General features: G+C 35.9%; 1 pseudogene; it reads right to left on the bottom strand.

Annotated features, from left to right (window-relative positions):
• Positions 1 to 5,650: 5,650 nt before the first annotated feature.
• Positions 5,651 to 27,124, bottom strand: part of LOC101516550 (26S proteasome regulatory subunit 7-like) — a 35,948-nt pseudogene continuing 14,474 nt past the window's right edge.

Genomic DNA, 27,124 nt, shown 5'->3' with positions numbered 1-27,124 from the left:
TACTGAGCCATGTGTGAGCCATATGTGAGTATGGACAAGCCATGACTGGGCTGAAACATCCAATAACAAGGATCAGTTTGGGTTGAAGGCAAGTCAGGAAAAGCCACTGTTCCTGCTAGGACAGGAGGTAAACTGAGTAGGGCTGGCTCATGGACCCATTGGTATGGGCAAAATCTGGCATTGGGAGAGGTTCTGATGGGGGAGCCTGGGCAACTCCTCTAGCAGGACACAGACCCGGCAGGTAAGCACAAGAAACATGATAGGAAACAGCCCAGATAAGGCCATGGAAAGTTACCCACTGGGATACAGTTGGCATGGGTCGGGGGCAGACCAGGCTGAATCAGTTCTCATCATCCACTGGCAAATCCAAGCACCAGAACAGTTGTGGGTCGAGCCGGGTCTGGTCGCAACAAAAACTAGTGCACAATACGGAATGCCAAGGTGAGGTTGCCTGTGCAGGATGTGATCGCAGCGCCCAACCAGCACGCATGAGAACCAGGAAGGGAGGGATGAAGCCAGCAGGGGAATAAGGGGGGCATTCCCTTGCTGGACAGCTACTCCCACTGGAGAGCATGAGCTGGGATGGGGGCAGACCAGACTGGGCAGGGCTACCACACCTGTGCTCCTCAGGCAGACCAGAACAGGGAAAAGCCAGGCTGTGCTGATTATTCCTACTGGTGTAAACAAAATCAGAGTGGGTGAGGGTTGTTTGGGCTTAGCCACAGCATCAGCTGGTAGAAGCTGGCACTGGGGTCTAATTCTGTCAAGTCAAACCACAAAAACTACCTGGAGAGGGCATAATCCAGGAGTGGGAGAGGCCTGGGAGGGAAATAGTAGGCTCCTCCCTCTTGGGTTACCACTTCCATGGGAGGGCACTAAAACTAGGACAGGAGCTGGGGTGGCTAGACATATACCCAACAGCATCTGTGTGGGCTGCATAGTGGAGCTGGTTAGATGGAACAAAGCTTTAATACTCATTGACATGTAGGAGAGCCGAATGGGGTGTGGGACAGACTGGACTACTGCTACATATACTGGCAAACCAGGGTAGGGGGCGAGCCTGGTGGGGGTTATTGTGGGTCGCTCCAACTAGGCTGCAGCTCCCACTGGTTTATGTGAGAGCCGAGTATGTGCTAGGCAGAACCAGGCTGGACTGCAACACCCATTGGTTCCAGTGCAACTCGGGACCGAAAACAGAACCAACCCAGCAATTGCAACCACCAGCTGATCAGGGCGATGGACTGTGCCAGGCCCTGTGCTTGCTAGTACATACAAGAAGCTGGTCTGAGATCACCTCAGACAAAGTTTCTTTGGAGATCTCCCCAATTGAAATGCTGGACTCAGAACCCTAACCAAGAAAAGACAGAGGACAGAACAGGTCAATCAACCATCTCAGCTACATGTTGGCAGCGAAATACAGGACAAATGGAGACTCTGTGATGGACTATGTCAATCAGTGGATTCTTCAAAGATCTCGTCGTGTTTGGACTGGCAAGATTGGCAGCGATTCATAACTGTTGAACTATCAAAACCACTTGAGCAAGAACCTTGGAGCATGCCCTACATCCGGGACCTGGGGAGGGTGGGAAATTGGGTGGGCCTTCTCCCTACATAACCCCCGTTAAACAGGAAGGAAACAATATGAGAATAATAGTCTTACCCACTTTCCTATAGCCCTTGAACCTTTTTACCCTAATTAACTATGTAAAGATTGCCAAAAAACAATTAACAAAATAAATAAATTTCTAAAAACAAAACAAAAACAAAAACAAAAAGAAGACAAAAAAGCTAATACACTCAATTTCTTCACCTACTGTGGTACTTACAGTCTCCTGTTTATTTTAAAAGTGTTCATTTGCGGACCAATCGCCTACCAACTGCTTAAAACCTGTATATGTTTTTGATAATATATCTTGGGCAATATTGATCTAAATGATGATAAAATAAATAACAGTGAAATTTCTAGCACTATTTGAGAAAATTGGTAATTTACAGTTAACTATTTTCACCAATGAAAAACCAACAAACAAGCAAAAAACCAAACCCACAAACACCAGTAATTAGTACCTTATCTGTAAGATTCTTAACTCTCCAGTCTTGGTGGAAAGATAAAGAGATTTGATGTGTAATAGTCTTGACTCATCTCAGGCCATTGTAACTCTTCAATCAAAATCCCTGCAAAGAAACATGCAATTACAAAGGTCACAATATCAAAGGAACTGTTGACCTTTTTCCTCTTATACCTGTTGCTTTTCAATAGCATTTAAAGTAAGTTCCAACTTATCTTCACCGTCATTCTTTGTTACATAGACACCAAATATGTACAGCCTACAAATGATATTACAGTGTGTAAATGTTAAAATTTAGATCATTGATCAAATTGATTTCTTTAGGTATTGTTGCAAATCCCTAAATAACAGTGCTCCTTGCTAAAAACATAAAACTGCCAGTGAATTATACGTATGAATACACTTATATAAAAAAGTACATTCAGTTTGCAAATAATGTATTACATCAAAATATGTTTTAAAAGCTTACCAGAGACATCAGATCAGTCTAAACCAGTTAAAAATAATTTAATACGAAAGTGGGAATTGTAGCACAGAAAATTTACCCACTGTTTTGGATATCCACATATATTCCAAAGTGCCTACAATGGAGCCATGGCTGCACTTTTACATTATTATTATTATTTATTATTGTTTTATGATACAAGTGGATTTCCCATCCACTTCCACAGTCTGACCATCCCCCATTGATTTCCCCTCTACTATTACAATGGTTGGTCCTTACTGAACAGTCAAAAGTCCATCATGCTGTTACTGAAATGTTTCCCAACATTGTAGGCATGGACAATGTTGGAGAGTTCAGCATCCTACTGTCAGGATATTTGCAGCTATTTCATTGGAAGCCCATTTTTAGTCTGGTTGCAGAGAGACATACTGCACTATCTCTTCACATCTGAACTTGTCAGCCTCTGCCACATTTCTACTAAACATCCCATTGAATATTGGCTGACTTGACTTTTGATCAAACTTCCTGCTATGGTGCAAGGAAAGGCATTAGTTGATGGTTAAACACCGCAGAGAAGCCCTGCAAAGAGCTGCATCCCATACCTGAGCACCTGGGTTCAAGTCCAACTTTGCTTCTGATTCAAGTTTCCTGCTACTGTGCGTTCCTTGTAGACACTGTTCTATAGCTCCAGTGATGTCGTAGGCTCCCAGCTGCAGCCTGATACAGCCGTGGCTGTTGAGGACTTGAGGAGAGTGAATTAGTGAATAAAAGAGCATGCCCCACATCCGGGACTTCAGGTGGGCGGGAAACCGGGTGGGGCTTCTCCCTCAATATCCCCCTTTACCTCAGATACATGATGGAAACAATATGGACATAATAGTATTACCCACTTCCCTATATCCCCTGAACCTTTTTTTTTTTTAACCGCAATTAACTATGTAAAGATTGTCAACAACAATATAATAAAAAAAAAGGAAAAAAAAAGTTCCAATGTTCTCTCTCTCTCCTTTCTCTGTATCTCAGCCTCTCTCTCCCCTTCTTTCCCTCTGTAGCTCCCTGATTTTCGAATGCAACAGAAACAAATATATATATATATATATATATATATATATATATATATATATATATATGAGTTTTGGTTTAAACCTTACTTCTGTACACCCAGAGTGAATGTCAAGGTGTTAGTCAACCATTCTAAGTACAAATTTAATCTAGTTACAAGACTCTCCCCTGGATAACTGATAAAGAGAAATGTTTGAGAGACCCCCTGATACAACGTGTATGACAAATGTTATAACACATGCTACAATGATTCACCTCTTCTACTTTGATGGAGCCTAAATACAAATTTAGACTACATTTCAGGCATCTACAACATCTGCCTAACATTATGTTCCATTCAACTACCAGTAGACATCAGGCTATTGATGAATACAGTTACCAAAATTGCTCTAGACAAAGTAAGTAGAGTAAAATACAGAGATGTTCACAACCTAATGGGGGAACACTGAAGAGCAAGAGAAAATACAGTTCTTTTTTATTTTTACAATTAATTTTATTTTTATTGAAAAAAATAAGACATGCAGAGAGAAGGAGTTACAGAAAGATCTTCCATCCACTGATCTTCTCCCCAAGTGGCCTCAGTGGCCAGAGTTGAGACCTTCTGAAATCAGGAGCCAGGAGCTTCCTCTGGGTCTCTCACATGCGTACAGGCTCCCAAGGCTTTGGGCCTGTTTTCCTACTTTCCCAAACCACAGTAAGAGAACTGGCTTGGAATTGGAGCCACCAGAATATGAACCAGCACCTATGTGGAATCCTGGCGAATGCAAGGTGAGGAATTTAGCTACCAGGCTATGGCGCTAGGCCAGAAGCAAGTATCTTGTAAACTTTTAAAGAGATTCCCTATTTTCTCATTCCAAGGGAGAGATGACTCTGACTACCTATTTGACCATCTAACTAGTACAGCATCAATTTAATTCAGCTTTATATTTTTAGTAATAAAAATGAATTATTTTTGCTTAATTAGAAATGAATAGTCTACAATATCAAATTGAATTTAAAGTTCTTATAAAGGTTACGTTGTTATGTTAAGACATTTCAAGATGTAAATGAACTACAGCTTCATTAAATAACTTACTATATATGAATTAAGTAGTTTTCTTTAATTTTTCTTTTCACACAATTGCACACTTCAGACACTACCATAGCTTAACTAACTATTGGTCTTGTTGGTATACATTGTCCTGTCTATTCCTATTACATTTTACTGAGATAACCATTGCTATATCTATAATACACATGATGAAAAAAATATAGAAATAAGAAAAAACTTGATGAAAATCACATATTCATTAACATTAAAATAGTGACTCACATCCAAAATTAGCTGAATTGAAAACTCATACTCTTTCTAGCACTTCAAAATGACCAATATATATATATATTTGCTTCTGTTTACAAATGAGAAAAACAAAAGTGGAATGAGTTAGTAGGTACAGATTTAGTCATTAAAACATTTTTCATTCCAACTTGGTGGCCCTATTGATTTTGTGTTGTATATTACCATTTTAAGAAAAGTAATGAGATGAATAAAAATTCATTTTTTTACAAAATTGTATTGAATCTGCTTATGAAACCTTCTAGAATAAAATGTCTTCATCAGTGTAACACATTTGAAATTTTCCACTCTGGAAACCAATAACCAATAAACCAATAGCACTCAGAATGATTTCCCTTAATTACTGAATGTTAATAATCTAGTCTTTTTTCATGAAGCTTTACACCAGTAATATCTAATACTTTAAAAGCTGATTTTATTCATTAGTCTTCATTTGAAAGACAGAGAGATAGAGACAAGAAGTGCTGCCACCTGCTGATTCAACCCCCTAAAATTCACACCAGTTCAACCTGGGAACGGGGAACTGTCTAGGTCTCCAAAGTGGCAGGTTCTTAGCTGCGTGGAATGTCATCTACTGCTTCCAATTATCAGCAAGTTGGTCAGGAGTCAGTAACAGTACTCTGACTCAGGCCCTCTGTATGGCATATGGATGTCTCAACCATCAAACAAAATTCTTATCCCTTGATAAATTTCTTTTTTCCTTTCCATTTTGAAACCATTTATTTTTTGTGATTATTACTAAGTCTGTATAAGGTTGGAATTCTGATCCCAAGTGCTTTCCTTTGAAAGCTTTTGGGGGTAGGTGCACATCATGTACCGAGAAGTAGTGTTGAATTGGACGTAAGATGTGATGACCTTATTTACAGACTCCAAGAAATCCTTCTTGGTTGCAGTCTTTCACAGTGCTCTGATAGCAAACATACCAGCTTCTGTGCAGACACTTCTAATAGGCGCCAGTGCTATTTGGACAGAGTCATGCCAGCAGTTCAAATATGGTATCTCTTTCAATGTTCATCAAATGTATGTGACTGTTAAACATGTGAGTCTAGCCTTCTAGATCATGTAAGCAATATTTAGTCTGTCCAACCTGCCTGGTCGGATCAGTGCTGGATCCTAAGCATCCAGCCTGTTGGTGGCCACCAGCACGTTAATGTTGCCTCGGGGTTCAAAACCATCCAGCTGATTCATCAGTTCCAACATTGTTCTCTGCACTTTATTGTTGCTTCCAGCACCATCATCAAACCAAACCGCTCCAAAGGCATCAATTTCATCAATGATGAGGCAGGCTTTTTTTGTTCTGACCTTTTCAAAGTGTTCACAAACCATTTGAGCCCCTTCGCTGAGGTACTTCTGCACAAGTTTGGATCCGATAAGCTGGATGAAGCAGGCATCAGTCTGATTGGCCGCCACCCGCACGGTGTCTTGTCTGTTCCAGCCGGATCGAAGAGCAGTACACTCTCACAGCTACCAACAGCACTGTATGTGATATCTGGCCTTTCCTCCACCTGCATTATGGCACATGTTGAATCAATCTTGGGAAGCAATGGAATGTGGATTTGATCTTTGTCTCTGTCCATACCAACCCTTATTTCTTCCTCCATGTCAGTAGGCACCCATCACTAAGACCCATCACAAACTTGGCAGCTGTGATATATCTACTCGGTGGAATACTAGACAGCCATTAAAAAAGAACAAAGTTAACTATTTGCAACAAAATAGTCACAACTGGACAGCATTGTGAAATAAGCTTAATGAAATAAGCCAAAAGGACAATCATATGTTCACTCTGATATAAGGCAACACTCGTGCAAAATACAAATCAAGTAGATAGGCACGTGAACAAATATATACATGTATTCTTGTACATGAACTATGGACGGGCATGTTGGAGACTGGCATATTGGGAAGTGAAGGCACTGCAGTAGGCATCTCTACTCTGGAGTAAAAGGAAGACTCCTAGTGAAACAGTTAAGTTTACCTGGTCAGTACAATATTAAATTTTCTATATTTGTCTATGCCTACCATGCCATGATACACTTAAATAGCAGAATGTTAAACTTATAATCGTTACTAAAGGACCATACTACTAAAATAGCATGGATGAAAATTGTGAGAGGGGAACATGGGAAGGAGAAAGGGGAAGAAATAGGGGAATCCCTATATCTAAAAGTATTTCATGGAAAATAATAAAAATAATCTTAGACAAATAAATATGAGGACTGGGGTCACAATGTCAATGAGATGTAGAAAGAGCTACAAAGTGAAGTGCAGAGACTGAAGATATTAGAAAGCTATAAATATGACCTAAGACTGGATTCTGTTGGTTTTCTTTCACTGTTTTAATATGTGACTATAAACTAATGGCTTAAAACAAGTCAAATTTGTTGTTTCCTGTAGGTCAGAATTACAATGTGAATGCCAACACAACTAAAACCAGGACCTTAGCATAGAACATTCCTTTTGAAAGCTATAGTCTTGGAGATGTACAGTGTGTTTGCTTGCTCTTTTAGCTTGTTGAAAATGTCTATTTCTAGTAATATCCCCTACATATTAAAAGGAATAACTATGTCATTCAAGTAAGATCCTCCTTACAGAACTGTATCTCTCTGCCCACAGATGGAGTGGTTTTCCAGAGTTTTAAGGATTTATATGATAAGATTTGGTCTACTTACATGATATAGACGGTCTTTTCACTTCAAGTACATGGACTTTAATCATAATTCAGTACATAAAGAAGCACATTTGCAAGTTCCAGCTGCTGTAACTGAACACTTTTATCTTTGGAAATGGAAAGAAATATTTAAAAAAAAAAAACATCGGTACTGAATGACCTGAATCAAATGTGCAGTCACCTGAGAGATCATATACGTCACAGACATTTGATCAGAGACAGACATTAGTTTTACATCATACTCACAGTATTATACTATGGCCTTAGGCAGCATGAGTTAGACAAATGTTTAACACTGGCCACTTGATTAAATGTTTAAATTTCTTGAATATAGTTTACTCATCTGTTCTGCAAGAAATTGCTGTTTTGACAGTTAAGTATAAATAACTATAGTCATTGCTTGTTGTATCTCTGTATATGTAGGGCATTGAATTATCGATACCTTCTAGACATGCAAGCTGACAAGGAAATTTAAGTAATAATTTTATACACAAAACATATTAGCCTTGGATCAAAGATAGTAAAATAAATATGTTTCAATCAAGATAATATGTATATAAATTGTTATGCCTTAATTTTTAAATAATTTTCTGATGTAACAAAAAATGTGATGAAAGCATCAATATTGCCTTCATCGCAGTTTTAATGACAACCAATCAGCCTTTAAAGGGTTTTAATCATTCACATGATCAGTAGCTGGTGTCTGGGTGCAAAATAACCTTTGCAAATACTGATACAGGTAGAAGGCAGCCTTTGAATGAGCATAATGAGTACGTAAATTTTAACTGACAATTTGCCCATTGTTTCTTACAGTTAAAGATACTGTCATTGCTAACTGAAGTGTAACCTATGAACTAACAGCATACACTTCACATGGGAGTTGATGAGGAATTAAGTGTATCCGATTTAAGTCCACTTACTGAAACCAAATCTGTGTTTTAAAAGTCCCAGTGATATTTTTTTTTTTTTCAGTTAAATCTTGAAAGTACTACTCCAGAGATTTCTGGTTGATTATAAAGAACAGTTACCATGCCAGTTGCAAAGTGCCACTGTTGAAAAGATTTGAAGATTGGAATAATGAATCTTTGAGACATAATTAGAGTGCATTTTATAAGGTGCATGCAACTATGCTGGAGTTAATTCTAAAGATAATGATTAATTTAAGAAAAAAAAGGATTATTTTCATGACTATTTGGTGGGGGTTAACATGTGTACCATATCTGGAAGATGCTAATGAGAGGAGATATTGGAAACTACAGTAAGTTATTGGTAATCTTCTTGTTTTGGAGATTTGATTTGAATAGTCAATGTTCTAAGAACCTAACGTATGCATATTTGTTTGCTAAAATAGTAGAGGTACAATTGCAATATTTATTTGCAGCAACAGAAACATTAATATTTAAAGCCATTGTTTGCCTTTCTCTCCTGCTGATAGCTGTTTTCCTTAAAAGCACTACAAAAGACATTTTGAACAGATGGTGGCTGGTTTCCTCTACCCTGCATCCCCTCACAACTGCCACCGAGGCTCACCATTCATTAATCTTCCATAGACTTCCAGTAGCACAGCAACTAAATTACACACATGCACACACTGAGGCCAGCATTTCTGTCAGGCTGAAATTAAACTGAAGAGCATGCTGCCAAGTCTTTTAACCAAACTTCACTATAAAACAGTTAGAAAAGCAAACATTTAGCTTGGAGGCTGATCTATGAATGTCCATTCTTAAATTGAGAATTTTGGCAGGTCATCAGATCTTAGACAATCTCTATGGTGTGTGAGAGACATTTTAGGATGGAATTAAACCCTCAAACATCTGGTTTGAATTCACCTTGACTCATAAGTGTTTTAAAAGAGAGCTATTTCCTTGATGTTTGAAATGAACAACAAAAAATCACAGTGATGCTTTCACCAAAAGTGTTATCACCTGCTGTTTAGAGGCAAATAAAATAATACTACAGTTTCTTTAATGAATTATTGGAAACTATGTTCTGGATTAGTTATTTTCTGTCAAATAAGTTGAGGTTTTCAAATATTCAAAATTTGTTGCTTTAAACATACACATTTAATATATAAGAATAAATAACTTACATTTCCCAGGAAGTTATAAAAAACAGTTTGGAATTTTGATATGATTTCAAAGTTATGGAAAACCTACAAAAATAATACAAACAGATTTCATTCTCTTTACTCAGCCCACTAAACTGTTCAAATTTTGCCAACATCGCTTTATTATTATTTCTAATTATATTTTTATATACAGACAGAATTTTAATATTAGTTATCTAAACTAGAAACATGCGTATGTTTCCTAGACCAATGGCATTCTCTTATGGGTCACAGGAAATAAGATATTTATAAAATTTTATGTATCTAATCTTCACTCCAGATTCACATGTCATTCCAGCACTTTGGCCCAGCATCTTCCATTGTATTTGGAAATCACGCCTCTGGAGTTCATCAGCTGGAACAGTTTCTCGGCCTTGCTTCTAACACAATGACCTCGTCACTGTTGCTGATGGCAAACAGTCACTTCTTAGAATGTTCTTTGACTTGTCCACTATTTTTTCATAACTACTTCCAAGTTATGATATTTGTATGGAGGAGTATCATGTAAGTGATATAACGTCCTATTTAGTTTATCACATCCAAAGCACATGAGTTCAATTTGTCCTGTTTTGGCAATAAAGCACTTCTATCATTTTGTGAAGATGGTGTCTACCAATATTCTTTATTTTATTTTATTTTGTTTTATTTTATTTTAAAAACACTTAAAATAGTGTGGAAATGTCTAGCTCAATTACAGAACATGAACTTCCTGTTTTTATAGTATATGAAGTTTGTTTTTTGTTGCTTTGTCTCATTTTTTTACAAGAAGTGTGTTGAATCTTATTGCAATGATATTATATTTTCACCAACCTATTTTTATTGTGAACATATTTAGTCTAATGACTAAAACTGCAAATGAGAATCAATAGCTTGAAATTAAGCACAATTTTCTGTAATATATTTTTAAGATAAAAAAAAAGTCAAGACCAATCCTGAAACAAATTTATGTTGTAGTGCTCATTAGAAATTAAGCCTTGAAATTGTTCTTAATTTAGGACAAACGTTGTTTTCTTTTAATTTGATGGAAAAATAGCAAAGATTAATCTCCCTAATTTTTAGGTATGGAGATTCCTGCAATGGAACTGAAAGATAAGACATTCTAAATTGAAAAATTTGTACTGCTTTTTATACACTTTGTTCAAATGAATTATAAAAAGCAAATTAACTGGTTGCCTCACTTAGCAGTATTCAAGATGCAGTATTTCTTATGAAAGTATAAATGTTTTTATTACAATTTCATAGTTCTTTATATAAAGGGGTCAGGGAATTAGGATCTGTCACTTGTCTACTTCAAGCTCTATATCACTCTCCTATAATATTTGATGGGACAAAATAAATTCATCTGAAACTAAAACAATAGTGTTACAAGTTTGTGTGTGAGATGTGTTCTTAGTGTGATGTTACCTTGTGTGGCTGTATTTCAGAAAATTAATGTGATAAACTCAAGAAAAAAGTTTAAAAATGTGGATCTGAATAGGTGGCTTTTGACAAAAGCTGATTTAAAATGAAGGTGGAACTTGTGAGGGCAATGCTACATCAGTCCAGGAATTAGACACATTCATGTCTCAGGTGAGGATATCCACCGGCAAAATTAGTATCTTACCGATACTAACAGTAGTGGGCAATGGAACCTAAAATGTGAACGCTTCGACAATAAAGGAAATGCTACAGCCAGAGATCACACACTCATGAGACTGGGGATGCCCTCACAAAGGTGCCTTGGGGAAGAATTTGAGGTACTGGGCACTGCTCATCTGCATGCAGTTAACAAATATTTTTGAAACCTAGCATATATCAGGCACTACTCTAGGCATTGGAGTAACAGTGTTGAATGCAACTTCTAAATAGATACATTACATTTTCATTGTTTATTACAAAGTTCAGAGTGAGTCATGAAAAGAGCTCTTCAGATACTGCTGTTTTCCTATAAGTTAATGATGGGTGTTTGTAAGATAGCTCCTATTACTATTGTAACAGCAGTTGACTTTGAAAATGCAAACTGTGGAAAGGTCTTCAACGTCTTTATAGATCTCCTAAATGCACCCATACATTCATAAATATAAAGAAAAGTTTTAAAAAAAAGCTAGCTTTTATGTGGCCAAAAGGTCATCTGCGAATTTTATAAATTCCAAACAAAACATCAAAAGAAATAGGTCTTTCTGTAAGATCTGGCTTCACACTGAATTGCTACATTGCTAGCTAAATAATACATATTCCCAAGATGTATCAAGCAATAATTTAGAGCATCACCACATGTATTAGTTTTCTTTGCTACTGTGACAAATCTGCACAAACACAGTGGCTCAGGACGATGTAAATTTGTGCTCCTACAGATTATAATGACCTAAATATGAAATTTGGCCTACAGTTTGCATTCCTTTACAGAAGCTCCAAACCAAAATCTACTTAGCTGTCTTTTCCAGTTTCTGAGTGTGGTACACATTGTCTGACTAGCAGTCTCCTTCCATTTCCAAGTCAGCAAAAGCCTACTGGATCTTTTTGCATAGTTCTGAGTGGTTCTCCCAGCTCTTATTTTTAGAGAATCATTTGTGCGTTTCACCAACTCAGATAATCCTGCATAATGTTCCTGTATTTACATCTGGTGAATAGCACCTTAAGTTCTATATGCTTTTTTGGTTACCTTTGCCATGAAGCCTAATATATTCATGGGTTCTGAAGGTTACTCCTAGGATATCCTTATTTTGAGGTTGATGGCCATAGCTTTGACAACCACACTAATGCCACTTGGATTTGATAGGAACTTCAGAGTGAAAATTTTATTCTGCCATAAAAAATAGCAAGTTATTTCTTCTCATTACCTTCAAATGTTTGCTTGTATTGTAAGAGATAAATGATCTGTAGAGCTAATTTCTAATGTTGCTACAAAATTTTTCCTTGGTATGAAACTATGATCACATTCAGCATATACAGCACATATAATTAATAGATAATGTATGTTTATATAAACATAAATATATAATGAATATATATGTACAGCATATAAGATTAATTCATGACTGCAGAAAATGTCAACTTTCTCCTTTTAATGGTCCTTTAATAAATCTTATGTTGTATAGTAATCTGTGATGTACAATCCACATCAAGAATCTTTTTATTAAAACTGGCATGTTCCTAAAGCACTCATAATTCAGATACTAGTTTGTTTTGAGATTTATTTATTTATTTTTATTGGAACTGCAGATTTGTACAGAGAAGGAGAAGCAGAGAGAAAAATCTCCCATCTGCCAGTTCACTCCCCAAGTGGCAGCAACAACTAGAGCTGAGCCAATCCAAAGCCAGGAGCCAGGAACCACTTGCAAGTCTCCAACGTGGGTGCAGGGCCCCAAGTCCTTCATCCTCTACTGTCTTCCCAGGCCACAAGCAGGGAGCTGGAAGGGAAAGGGAGCAACCTGGATACAAACCGGTGATCCATATGGGATCCCTGTGAATGCTAGGTGAGGACTTTAGCTACTAGGCTACTGTGCTGGGCCCAAGATACCAGTTTTGATAATGTGCCCATTAAGATATTATAAAAGGTAGAGAGAAATTTTTTACTTCCAGTATCATAAGCCACAGCCATCTTAATACACAAATTCAGAGAATTGGAGAAATGCAGGAAAAAGGTTGACTATTCTTTGCTCACTGTGGTTCTTGTTTTCAACTTCTATTTAAGGCCAGTGTTTGGGGAAATTATTTTCCCATTCTGACATTTTCCATTGTTTGTGTGTGTATGCTGGTGTACATGCAAATGCGCACGTGCACACACACACACACACACACACACACACACACACACACACACTTTACTGATACCAAGAAGATAAGGATAACTGATATACACACAGTTAGCTCTTAGAACTCTTGGCTTATAGCATGTGATCAATAACTACTTTTATAATTTATTAAAAGTCTAAGAGACCATGAAATTGATTAATAAATTGATTTTTAGTTTAGTGGGAAGGGAATCAATTAAAATGTGTGCCTTAGAAGAAAGATAAACTTGGGCTTAAATCCTAACTCCATTTCTTATGAATCATAATTGCTCAGACCTCTCCCACTCCCCGTGGTCCTGCTGTCCATCAAGAAACTGGTTTAGCTCCAAACCCATCTGTCAGGAAATGGGCAAGCAAGACAGCAGGTGGAGATCACAGGGACACTAAAACTTGCATCCCTGCATTGTCTGATTTGGAGAAACTGGAATAACCATTCCTCACCTGTGAGATGGATATACCTAGGTTGTAGAGGTTTGTTGAGAAATAGATGTAATGGTACATAGAAGGCAAACAAAATGGATTGTTTTGAGGGACAGATGGAAAGGTACATGGAAGGCAAAGAAAATTGGATCATGGATTGTGTTTTTTTGTTGTTGCTCCCTCAAACTCAGTCACATTGTTCTTACTGCTATCAGTCATTCAACTTTGATTTCAAATCTTATACCTCACGTTTAAGGAGAGAAATTTCAGAGTTTTCAAATTCTTTTAATGTAAGTGTGCTATAAGAAAAAAGTAGCTATACACAATGTGAATTGAGCCTAAAAATTATAAAATCATAGGAACCCGGAAACAGAGTGTACAAATTGATAGCATTTTTATTGCTTAGATTTCTGATACATGTCTGTTCTGAAATTCTTGATTTTAACAATCTAGCCAACTTAACAGCTTGTACCTGCCTGCCTAATGAAATGTTAAGCCTCTCACGGATAGGCTGTGTAGAGTTTATTTACAGCTGCTCTTATTACAAATAAGCTACTGGAATTCATAAACAGGACAAAATATTCCTTAAAATTCTAAAACTCCTTGGTTCTGTTGTTGACAGGTGCAATGCATATAAGCAGGCTAATTGCTAATTAAATGACTATTACTAAGAGATACAGAGTCCCAGGAAAAGGTCACATTCCACTGAACAATTTCAGTATATCAAATAATCAGAAAACTATTTTTTTCAAAGGATTTAAAAAAAATGGTCCAATGCAGTAGCCTAGTGGCTGACATCCTCACCCTCCATGTCCTGGGATCCCATATGGGTGCTGGTGCTAGTGCCCTGGGATCCTGCAAGTTTGTGGGAGACCCGGAAGAAGCTCCTGCTTTCCAACCGGCTCGGCACCGGCCATTACGGACACTTGGGAAGTGAACCAGCAAGATCTTTTACTCTGTAATTTTGATTTTCCAATGAAGAAAAAAAGTCTTCAAAAAACAGTGGGTTAGTAAAATACTGGTAACCCTTCATTTAAAATTATGTATCAGGACCTGCGCAGTGGCATGGCAAGGTAATCTCTGAATTTTGAGTAAAATGAAAATAAAGCTTTTAAAACACTGTTTTACTTACTGATAAATTTGGTAATGAATCCTGTGTGTTTCAGGGTGTATATGTGCGTTTGTGTGTTTGTGCGTATGCGTTAAAACAAATAAACCTTGGAATGGTTGTTTACGTTAGAAAACAGCTTAAAGATCCAGTTTGACCTAATAATTTTTTGGAATATCATTTTTAATTTGCAAAATTAATAGATTTATGGTTCTTTAGTATGTAGAAAACTCACCACTAAATTGAGATAAACATTGAATATTATAGTAAATCCTATAATTTTCCAACCATTTGATTGCTATAGGTGTTTATTCAAACATCGAGACACTACAGACTACCTAGAAAATACCTTGGCATACGGAAATGTATTAAAAAATACAAGAGAAATGCTTTTAAGATGCTATGGAAAAAATTACTAAAGAGGCAAGCATGGTAAAATGTTTGTTGAGAATTTCACACATCTTCTTGTTTTAGAAAGGGCTGAATCGGTCTCTCACCCAGAAACCAGTGTCATTGTATGAAAGAGATACAAAAAAGGTCAGAGGGTGAAAACATGAATAAAGTAATATCACATATAGAACATAGCAATATTCATGGTTTTCTAGTTATGTGTATTGTTCGAAAGGAGAGGAAGAAAAAGAAAAGCTGAGTGAATTAAATAAAATGTATGTATGCCTAAATTGTAAACTCAATTGAAGTTTCAGTAGTTAATTGACAAAAAATAGAAATTACAGTATACAGGTCTGAAGAAATTGAAAATCATATATTGCAAAAATTATGTAGCCACTAAGTGACATTATCTGATTGACGAAAATTAAAAGCGAGAGGCTAATTGTAAACAAGACTAAAATCTGTTTAATTGTGGAAAAATAAAGAAAATTTAAAAGGCAAGTCGGAGATGCTGAGCACACCGATAACACCGCAGGAACCCGGTGATTATCACCGCCAAGGCATTTTCAAACAGCGCACAGTAATGGAAAACATTACAGGCAAGTCACAAACTGAGATCAAGCCTGTAAACAAACAGCAATACAACTGGAAGGAAAATGTGTGAGAAAAAAAGGTTTAAATTATTCAAGAGACTCTAGAGGTGGGTAATCAAACTTGGAAATTATTGCAGTGCAAAGGCATTTGCCAAAGTAATTGGGAATATTTTATGCAACTTATTTTTTCGTTGAATATAACAACATGTGTTAAGTTCAGAATACAAGTCACAATTCTCATATATCCCAGAGAGGGAAGAAGTCAATGCACGTTCATCTAGTTTGTTCCTTTCCTCTGGAGTTTCTAAATAAACTGCTACCGTCTTGGAAACTGGGTTAGCCAGTGCATTAGGCGGGAGGGGTATAATCACTGCACCTTGAAAGGCTGTGCCGTTTAGTCTCCCCATCTCATTTGCTTGCTCTCTCTTTGGTATACCACTGTTCCCTAGGTAGAACAAATGGCTGGATTCTAGACCTCAAGCCATTAGAGATTAGTGTGTGAAATAACTGGGAGGAAATAAAAGAAGCAACCTACGGGCCCGGCTTAGTGGCTAAAGTCTTCCTCCTGAACGGGTAGGAATCCCAAATGGGTGCTGTTCCAATCCTGGAGGCCCCACTTCCCATCCAGCTCCCTGCTTGTGGCCTGGGAAAGCAGTCAAGGATGGCCCAAAGCCTTGGGACCCTGCACCCGCATGGGAGACCTGGAGGAAGCTCCTGGCTTTAAATCAGCTCAGCTCCGGCTGTTATGGTCACTTGGGCAGTAGATCAATGCACGGAAAATATTCCCCTCTGTATATATCTGACTTTCCAATAAAAATAAATAAATTTTTTAAAAAAGCAACATACCTAATTTTGAAAGTTCTAATTTCTATGTAAGTTGAGGGAATTAAGAGTAAAAATCAAAGATGAATTATTCAGAATATTTAATTACAGGTATGTTTTCAAAATCGCTATTACAGGTCAGATAATTTTGCAAACACTGGAAACATGGAAACAAGGGCAAAATAGAAACCCTATTCTTATCTTTCCAATGAGAAACAAATTGGGACAAAAGATAAATATTGAATAAATGTGAAATAAATGAATAAATATATATACAAAATACTTAAAGTATAAATAAGTAGCTTGAATAATATTGAAGTAGATTAAGGAACTAGGAGCATAATATAATAGACCTAGCATGCTGAAAATTGTCTATTCTGTTGGTGACCTTGCTTCTCATAACTGCTCATTCACATCCATGGAGATTCATTTTATACTTACAAAGGAGCTCAAAAAAGGAGATAGATCATTAACCTCACATATAAATCAAGCCTTTCTCACCTTTTTAAATTTCTGAAAATTCTTTAAAGATAGGAGTTTATTACTTCTGATTTTCTTTTCCCCAACATTATTATGTGAATAATAAACTTATCACAATTTCTTGATGTATATGTGAGGTCACCAATCCTCACATCCAAGCCAAATTTGAACTGAGGATAGGGGAATGGCCATAATAAAAGGACTGCTCATGGGGGTCCTACAACAATTTGTAAAATGACCTCAGAGAATTCTTTCATTTATAATAGTCAAGATATGTGCAAATATTAATTTTTCATTGAGGCATCAAGTTACTCTACATAATCTTCCCTTGTGTTTTATTCAGTCTCTTTTCTTGCTCTAAAGCTATTCCTATGTCCTTCATTGCTCCATTCATCCCTAAGATACTAGAAAACAATAGATGTTACAAAATTTCCTGTAAATTTATTTGATTATAGTATTTTTATTAAATTAAATGTTCTGGAAATTTCATGACTATAACTTTGATTTTAGAGGCAATTTGTAGTTTCATTATTCCAAGTGACTGAATTTACAAATTTCTGGTCTAAGACTTACATAATTAAAATTTAAAAATGTTTGTTATCTGAGTATGATATAAAAGAGAGTAGGCAGAAGGAAAATAGTTTCACAGGCAAGTCTGTTGTTTTTTGTATGGCAGCCATTTTTTGAATGATGGGGAAAATTTCATCTGCTGGGATTCACGTGGTGGTTGTGGAAGACAGGAAAGTGTGAAGAGTATTATTGCATTGCAGGCTGGGCCGCAAGGAATTTCCCACTGCACAGGAGGGCCTGACAGATGTCTCTACAATTACCTGAATGCAGCTCCACCTCCCTTTGCACGGACACACAGGACAACCCCACTGAGATTTCTGTAATCTATTTGGCCATTGTCTGCCTCTGTGGAGTTCGTCTTTACTACCAATGTGAGCTTGGAAGTTGATGCTGCTGATAAAAGGCAAAAGGGCCTTTTACAATTCGTGTTGTCTCTGTCTCTCTCTCTCTGCTACCCCCATTGACCATCCTTGATCTTTAGCTCACTCCCTCTGTGATGTATTTCCTCCCTTAACTGATTCAAGATCAAGTTGTAGAATGAGGATTGTAGTAGGAATGTGTTACTGATTGATATGTACCGTCTATTGAGAACTTCCTGATCACAGAGTTGGGATGGCGAATATCCTGCCTCAAGGAAACATTTGGGAAAAATACCCTTAGGAATGCCTGCTTGACCAGCTTTGAAAAATCTATGCCAGCCTTTATGACTGTTTCTGTATAAATAAAGTGGATGATTTTCTAGCATTGTCCATTATGATCCTGGAATTGTAGTGGTCTGTTTCACTCCTCTTTGCATCTCATCCACACACCTTTCTCGAGTTCTAAACTCAGCTGGAGCTGGACTCCGGCATTAAACATTGGCAAAATATTATTTCAAGAAAAATTGGATTACTATCCTTTTAACTCTTTGATTAATATAAAAGCAGCACGTTCTCCATATCCTTTATTGTAGTAAAAATCGTTCAAGTAGGCACTATTTCATAGGTAACTTTTTCCTTAGTTCATGTAAAATATCTCAGGTAAGTATTTTCAAACTTGTATGTAGGTAGAAACACAAAGAATTACTTCTATCATTATAAGCCTGGGTTAACACAGAACTTTTCAAGATTGAATATTAATATTTTAAGGTAATTTTTGTTGTGAAAATTAATTCCAATTCTCTTTATAGCATATAAAACATAGATGATCAGATGTTTCTGTACTTCAACTCAAAAGTAACTGATTGTCACTAGGTGTCATTTCTAACAATCTGTAAATCCAACTCTTGTTCCCATCATTTTTATAGTTGCTAAATCTATTGCATGAATTTTTGGACTTTCATTGATGAAATAATTTACATTAACTTATGATGACTGACTAGATGCAACCTGATACAGTTGGAGATAAATATGACTACAATAAAAAATTTGGAGAGAGTCAAATAATTCCTCAAACAGTGTTTCCTGCTGTAGAAGTCAGGACTGAAAGATAGCCACAGAAAGCAATGCCACATCATATTTTATCACAGGGACTGGGTTGTCTCTGCTCCTTATTCTGATGTTGTGCAGGAGTGACACAATGTGAATTTCTTTTTTAGTTCACATGATACCTTACAGCTTCTGATGGACTCTTATAACACTAACCCAGAGGAAGATAGTCACTATGATATGACAAAACATATGGTGAGGGGGAAGAGAGAGAGAAAGACAGGGAAAAAAGAGAGAGAACAGCATGCAGATCATGTAAACATTATATGTGGGAAGTGTTAAGAATAGAAATTATAAATCCAGTTGAACATCCAGATGACTCCACCCTCAACAACTCTAATCAAACTGAGTAAGACAGTCCAATCGGCTGAATGTGATGTAGAACTATAAAATGCATAGAGCTAATAATAGATTGCTCTATATTTTTGAGGGAGATGGAATGATTTATGCTGCTGATAACTGGAACAGAAGTCTGCCAAAAAGAGGGATATGTCCATCACAAAAGTTGAAATGCATGGCATGCTCTTTGGAACACAGTGTTGATCCCAAACCGAAGTAACTCCATGATATGATGAGACTAATTAATTTTTAGCAGAAAATGGCAAAGAAAGATGAATTTCTTTTGGTACAAAAAAAAACCCGATGCCCAAGCATTTTTCTTCATGCCACACATTTCTCATTAAATTATTTCACGCTCTTCACACTAAAGATTTTAAAAAGGGGCATGAAATGTTATTGGAGGTTGAACAAAAGCAGACATAAGCAGTAACAGAAAAATTTGGCAAAATTCTGGAAAACACAAATAGTTTTTTAAAAAAAAACTGGTATAATTTGCCAAAGAAATTGTCATTCATAATGTAGAAAATTCCAGTTAATTTTTTTCAGCTTATATGATAAAAGATGTGTTGAGAAGTATGCTCTAACAATGGTGCTGTCCTAATTTAAATCAAGACTAGAGAAAGCATTCCTTGGTTAAGTCTTACTAGGTTCATATTATATCCCTTGCAAAGATTATGTTTCACGTCCTCAGAAAGAATTCTCATATAAGAATTGGTGTCAACTTACAGAACTGCTGTGACGGTGTGTGTGAAGACCTCAACACTTTTAGAGCAAACAGAGAGGCTTTAGGAAATGCTGCAGAGCAGTAATAACTATGTGTGCGCTATTCACTCCCTTTTCCGAAAAAAAAAAAAAAAAGCCCTGTGTTCTTATATGTGGATGACTGTGTGCTTGGTGTGTTTATGGAAAGCAAACACACTGTCTCAATATTATCAGGTTACCAGGATTCATATTTAATAAATCACACATGAAAGTGTATACCAGAAGAGTCTAATGCACACTTGAAGTACTTAGATGATAAATGTCCAGACTAGAATCTGCTAACTAGTGAAACAAGACTTTCAGGATTAAGTATTTTTGAAAGTAGCAGAATACAAGTTATTTATAGCAAGGGGTGGTTACAAATTCCTTGCTATTCTTCACTCCCAAAGGAAGAGTACAGACTGGGACTCTAGGTTTTTGGCCAATAAAATACAACATCTGCCTCTTTATTTTAGAAAAAAATGGTCCACTCATTGAGATGTCCATTCTTTTAAGACCAAACTAGCCATATGGAGAAAGAAATTTCACATATAGAGAACTGAACTCATGTTAGATATGAGTGAAGACTTCCTTGGCCTCCCAACTCACCCAGCTAACAGAAAAAAAAAAAAGAACACCAATTAAATCACATCTATTTGTTATAGTTTTTTTTAAGATTTATTTATTTATTGGAAAGGAAGATTCATAAAGAAAGAGAGACAGAGACAAGTATTTTCCATTTGCTCATCCCCAAGTGGCCTGAAATCCTGGAGCTGAGCCAATTGGCAGCCAAGAGCTTCTTCTGGGTCTCCCACACAGGGGCAGTGTTCTTGGCCATCCTCCACTGCATTCATAATCCATGAGCAGGGAGCTGTTCAGAAGTGAGGCAGTCAGGACTCAAACTAGTGTCCATATGGGATGCTGGAACTGAAGGCAGAGGCTTAGCTTCCTCCACCATCACCCCTACACCTTCCTATTTTCTGAAGACTTGTAAACATTGTAAAAGACTTGGGCAAAAGTTATCAAAAACATTCTATCAAAAATTTATTAGCACAGAATTTAAAATCAAATTGCAAAATCTCATTAAAATAAAATTAAGTCAAGTATTACCTTTCCTTCCAAATACCATTTGTACTTGACTAATTACAATATAGATTGTACTGATCTTTCTGTGATTTGTCTTACACAGAGTGAACATCCCTTTTTTTCTTTCAAAGATTTATTTTTATTTGAAAACAGATTAACAGAGAGAAGGAGAGACAGCAGCTCTTCCATCTGCTGGTTCACTTACCCAGTGGCTGTAATGGACAGAGCTGAGATGTTCTGAAGCTAGGACCTAAAGCCTCTATCAGGTCTCGCACGCAGATGCAGGGTTCCAAGGCTTTGGACTATCCTTGTTGTTTTCCTAGGCCACAAACAGGGAGCTGGACCAGAGGTGGAAAACCTGGGATATAAGCCAGCAGCTCTACGGGAAAACAATGCTTACACGTGGAGGGTTAACTTGCTGAGCCGCCATGCCAGCCCCTATAAGTGTTTTTAACTGATGCTTAATCTTATTTACATCTTAATGGTTGTAAGGGAAAAGTAGCTTTTTTTTTTACTATATGCTGGACAAATTTCATTTGCAATTCAGAAAACTGAAGATTACAACACATGAGATTAAAAGAATGTATTTAATTGATAAGGCTTCAATGTGAATTCTTTTTTTTTTTTTTTTTTTTTTTTTTTTAAAGATTTATTCATTTTATTACAGCCAGATATACACAGAGGAGGAGAGACAGAGAGGAAGATCTTCCGTCCGATGATTCACTCCCCAAGTGAGCCGCAACGGGCCGATGCGCTCCGATCCGATGCCGGGAACCTGGAACCTCTTCCGGGTCTCCCACGCGGGTGCAGTGTCCCAAAGCATTGGGCCGTCCTCAACTGCTTTCCCAGGCCACAAGCAGGGAGCTGGATGGGAAGTGGAGCTGCCGGGATTAGAACCGGCGCCCATATGGGATCCCGGGGCTTTCAAGGCGAGGACTTTAGCCGCTAGACCACGCCGCCGGGCCCTTCAATGTGAATTCTTAAGGTGAATAATACATTTTTTGAAAATAGTTAGAAAACAGGAGCATTACTTTTAATTATATAGAGATTACATAAATGCTTGTAATTATTTCATAATAAACTGCAGAATGAAGAATATATGGATTGAAATGACAAATATTAATTTTCCATATGCTCAGTACATAATTTTGATCCACATATTGACTTAAACATACAAAATTTTAGATAAGAAATAGTGTTTTAAGATATATGTTAGTAAAGTAATACATCTTTTTATTTTTCATAATATGCATTTAAATTTGATTCCAATAGAAAAGGAGCATAATGACATTTTTAATGAAAAGCTATAATAAGCACAGTGCTTCTTTGAAGCAATTGACTACATTCATTATCACTTAAAACGTGTTTCATATCTTCATTAACTAACAAATTACATTATCGGAAAATATGACAAAATATCGATAAATTCAATATTTGCTGCTTTCTTCTTCTGAACATTCTTAAACTTTTATTTTTTTCTCTTTAAAAAATATCTGGCTGTACAATTTATTCCTGATAAATCTATTTGCAAGTAATGAACAATGGTATTTTTAATTGTTTTGTAAAGGGGTTTCTTCTGCAGTCCTGACTCCCCTAAGGAGCAATGTCAAAGCGAAAGAAAGGAATCCTTTTGGGGGAGCTAGAGTAAGTTACGAAGATCTAATTATTTCTCAATTATAGTCTTTCAAAAATACACAGTGTATTGGGAAGGATTGAAAAGAAAAGTAAAGCTAACATAATTTTGACAAATTCTCTTCTTTCAGAAACCTAAAGAATAGTAAACTACAAGGTTAGGAAATTATTACATAATATGTACGTGCTTCCCTGGCCTCTTCCTGCTTTCTTTAGCTTATCAGGCTATACAACATAGCTCAAAGAGGGAACTTGTCAATACTTGGCTACTGGTTTACTAATAAGAGTGCACTGCTTGGAGCAGATGGGTTAATAACAGTAATGAGAACTCATTTATATTAATATTAGATGGATAGGAAACTTTTACTTGCTTCATTTGTATGATGCATTTAGCAATTTATAAATATGCTTTCTAAAGGGAAAACATTCTCAAAATATGTTGTTATACATTCATGTTTTCTATTATATAGTCATAAAACTGGCTTTCCAGTATGTATATATTAACAGTATTTCTCATAAAATTTATTTGCAAATAATTAACTGCTTCTATTTCTTGTTACTTAAACTGAAGAAAAATGTCCAAATTATTTCTGTGTTATCCTCTATATGATAAAAATACCTGTTTTTCTGTATCTACTCTGTATTTCTTTTTCCTAGATCTGAACTCAATTGACTTTAAGCTTTCTTTAATATTTTTACTTGAAGAAAATTGTATACTTAAATATTTGAAAAGGATGATGTTCTAAATTGCATTTAACCTTTTTCATGATTTATTTTTTAGTTTCTACACACTATTCTTATATGCAAACAAGTAGCCAATATATGGCTGTTGACAAAAAAAAAAGTGAAATCTCATTAGGGGCAGATAGAAAATTTGAAAAATTAGGAATATTCCTTAAGGGCTTTAGCATTTAAAGTGGTTAAAGATGAAATGCATATTTAGCTCTGAATGCTGTATTATTCTAACTTCTCCTTGCGTGTAAACATAACACTAAAGACTTTAAATATTATTCATGTAAAAATACAGTGAATTAGTTCATGGGGAGGCTATGAAAACACAGCAAATACATTTCTTTCTTAGTCTAATGAGTCAATATTTTCTTTACAGTAATGTAAATTTTATAAAACATTGTTCATGCATGATTTCATTCGCTGTAGTACAGTTCTACAACATTGGGACATGATCCATGTTCGAGTTTCACAGTTTTACTGGAAACAGTTTGCGCAGGTATATTTCTCTTCATTGCTATGTGTATAATGCATTAACAAAGAATATATTCTGATTTTTTTGGACAATGATGTGAAAATCATAGGTATCAAATTCAGACAGTAGTTTCGAGGGTTATCTTTACTGTATGTGATCTCTTTTTTAGGCACTTTTTAAAGAAGAAGGCATTGAAGCATAACATCCCCTTTTCCACCTCTGCTTTCTTTATGGGATATGTACTCAAAGAGTGCTTAACAGAGCAGTGGTTTGCACACAGGGGAATAGAGAGTTTAATGAATCATACACACTTTATTTGAAAAATATCAATAACCATTCACTAGTCTATTCTTGCATAAACTGAATAAAAATTCCCATGTAAATGGTGCATAGCTTTTTTTATGAATCATGCTCTATTTTTTAGTACAATGCTAAATCATCTTAAAACGTGTAGTTTTACCTGCCAAGCCTAAGATGAATTTCCATCACTGATTAAAGACTAGCTACATTCCTTATAATCCTTGTCAATTATATGAACAGGCAGTAGTGGAATACTTTATTTTCTCTGGTTATTAAAATACAAAATGGTAATCCAGACACACTACACAATGTCGCCTTATTGGATTGGCAGTGTAATTTATTTAGTCAAATTCAGAAGTTTGAGAAAAAGAGATGCAGGTGTTAGTCTATTACAATCTAACTGGAACAAGAATCAATTTGAGTTACAATATGCACACAAAAGATCAACATGAGAATTTTAATATTTCAAATATTTCTCTTATCAGTTACATAAAATTTCTAGTGAAGAAACTTTAAATTTTATCTTATGAGTTATAACTTTTTAAGTCCCATTATCAACAGATTACAACCTTCATTCCAAATGAAGAAAGCCTTGAAGTCTTTGACTAAGATGATCCTTCGTTTAAAAATTTTAAGTCATAAAGGTTATAAATGAATCAGATTTGGATTTTCATTGAATAATAAGTACGCGCCATACAGCCTGCCGCAAGCTAAATCTATGGGCCTCTCGCTCGGAGGAGAAGGTTAGGAACAAGAACCCCAGGAACCAAATTTCAGTAAAGAAAAGTGTAATGTTGTCAGCTTTATCTCCATAATACTGATGACCAGTGCTTTGAGTGAAATTTTAATAAAATTAACACTACTTTCTTGATTTGTTTTTTTTTTCTTTTCTTCTTAATCTTCCCTTCAAGATGAAACTCATCAGCACTTGACAAAAACTGCAAATAACAGCCAGATGCAGCAGTTGGTTTTATCTTTTTATGCAAGTATGTGGTGCTAATTAGTGCAAATTGATTAAACTTTAATTGCCTGATCCATGGCTAATTAATATTTATAAGATGAATGAACAGGAATACCAGACATTTATTAAAACACTTTAATGATTTTTCATATGTTTTGACAAAGCAAAGCAAATAGATGTTATGAGTATGGATGTGCTAGACCAGGGGATTGAATCTGTTGCCTTCTACCTGTGAGTGCCTAGAAACTGCACATTAACTTTTTAACATGTAGATTTTAAATCTATCTTTCCTTGGATATCTTTTCAAATTATTAGCAGTATTTTTGGTATTATTCACCATGTCATTTCTGATATCACTTACTATAGTAATTCATATTAATACATAAATAAAATCATGCATTTTAATGTTTTATATGCTTTATTAACTCTAGCAGTCATGTTAATATGGTGATAATATGGATTTTTTAAACAAAATATATACATTTTATTTTTTAAGATGCTAATATTTTAAAAATAATTGGAAAGAATATCAATGTAGACACATTTGAATTTTCCAAATATGTAGCCCTGATGTTTTGACTTAATTATTCTAATTCCTAAAGTTATAACCCAGGACATATTCTTAAATATGCACAAGAAATTTTACAGTGAAAGAAGAGCAGATAACAGATTGTTTAAAAGCATAATACGTTTCTATAAAATATTGTTTCATTCACAATGAATTAAATAAGTTCTGCAAGTAATGGTGAGTAATGATAGAGGCTTATTTAGAATTAAAAATATACTTGGCCATTATCTCGACAATATTTCACAATGAATTCACACAGTCTTTTCAGTCAAAAGCTTTTCAAAGAAAAACATATTTAACAATTGCTTAGATTTTTATGTAGTTACCTATCCTACTTTTAACTATTTTAATGTTCTAACATGCCATCAAAATTATATTTTATATTTCTGCATTTTTACATCTACACAGTTCACTATTTTAAGCAACGTGTGAAATAAAAGCTTGGTAAATTGCTGTTAAATCTTGACAAAAAGATTGAATTAAATAATGTATGTCAAAATTCAAAATAATCAGTTACATAATTATTACTCATTTTTTTAATGTAAGCTGTAATAAATTGTAAATATTTTCAGTTTTCCCATCCTAAAATAATGCAACCTTTATAAAAATCATGTTAATAGTTGTGATGCCCTTCTGGTTGGCTATAGCCAACATTTTCAAACAAATGTGGATGAGACCATTCAAGCCCCTCAAAATCTTTTGTCAGGTCTGGGACAAGCCTGATGAAGCCATTTTACTTGCACTATCATTTCCTTGCCCCATGGTTGTACGCACTGTGAGTACTGGCAAACAGGAAAACATTTAAATCCTCAGAAGCCAGACACTTCGGTGACTTCAGTGAGTAGAGAAATTTCCCATTTGTTGGGAAGACTACCATTTGTCCCTCACTAGATGGCCCTGAAAATCACACTTTCCAATAGGCAGCACAGGAATTGTCCAGTCATTTTCTAATTAGTGACCACCAGTGGTGAAGATTTTTTT

Source organism: Ochotona princeps, chromosome 12 (assembly GCF_030435755.1).
Source record: "Ochotona princeps isolate mOchPri1 chromosome 12, mOchPri1.hap1, whole genome shotgun sequence".
Classification (NCBI taxonomy): Eukaryota; Metazoa; Chordata; class Mammalia; order Lagomorpha; family Ochotonidae; genus Ochotona; species Ochotona princeps.
Note: the sequence above shows the minus strand (reverse complement) of the source record. Positions and strands in the feature narration are given on the sequence as shown.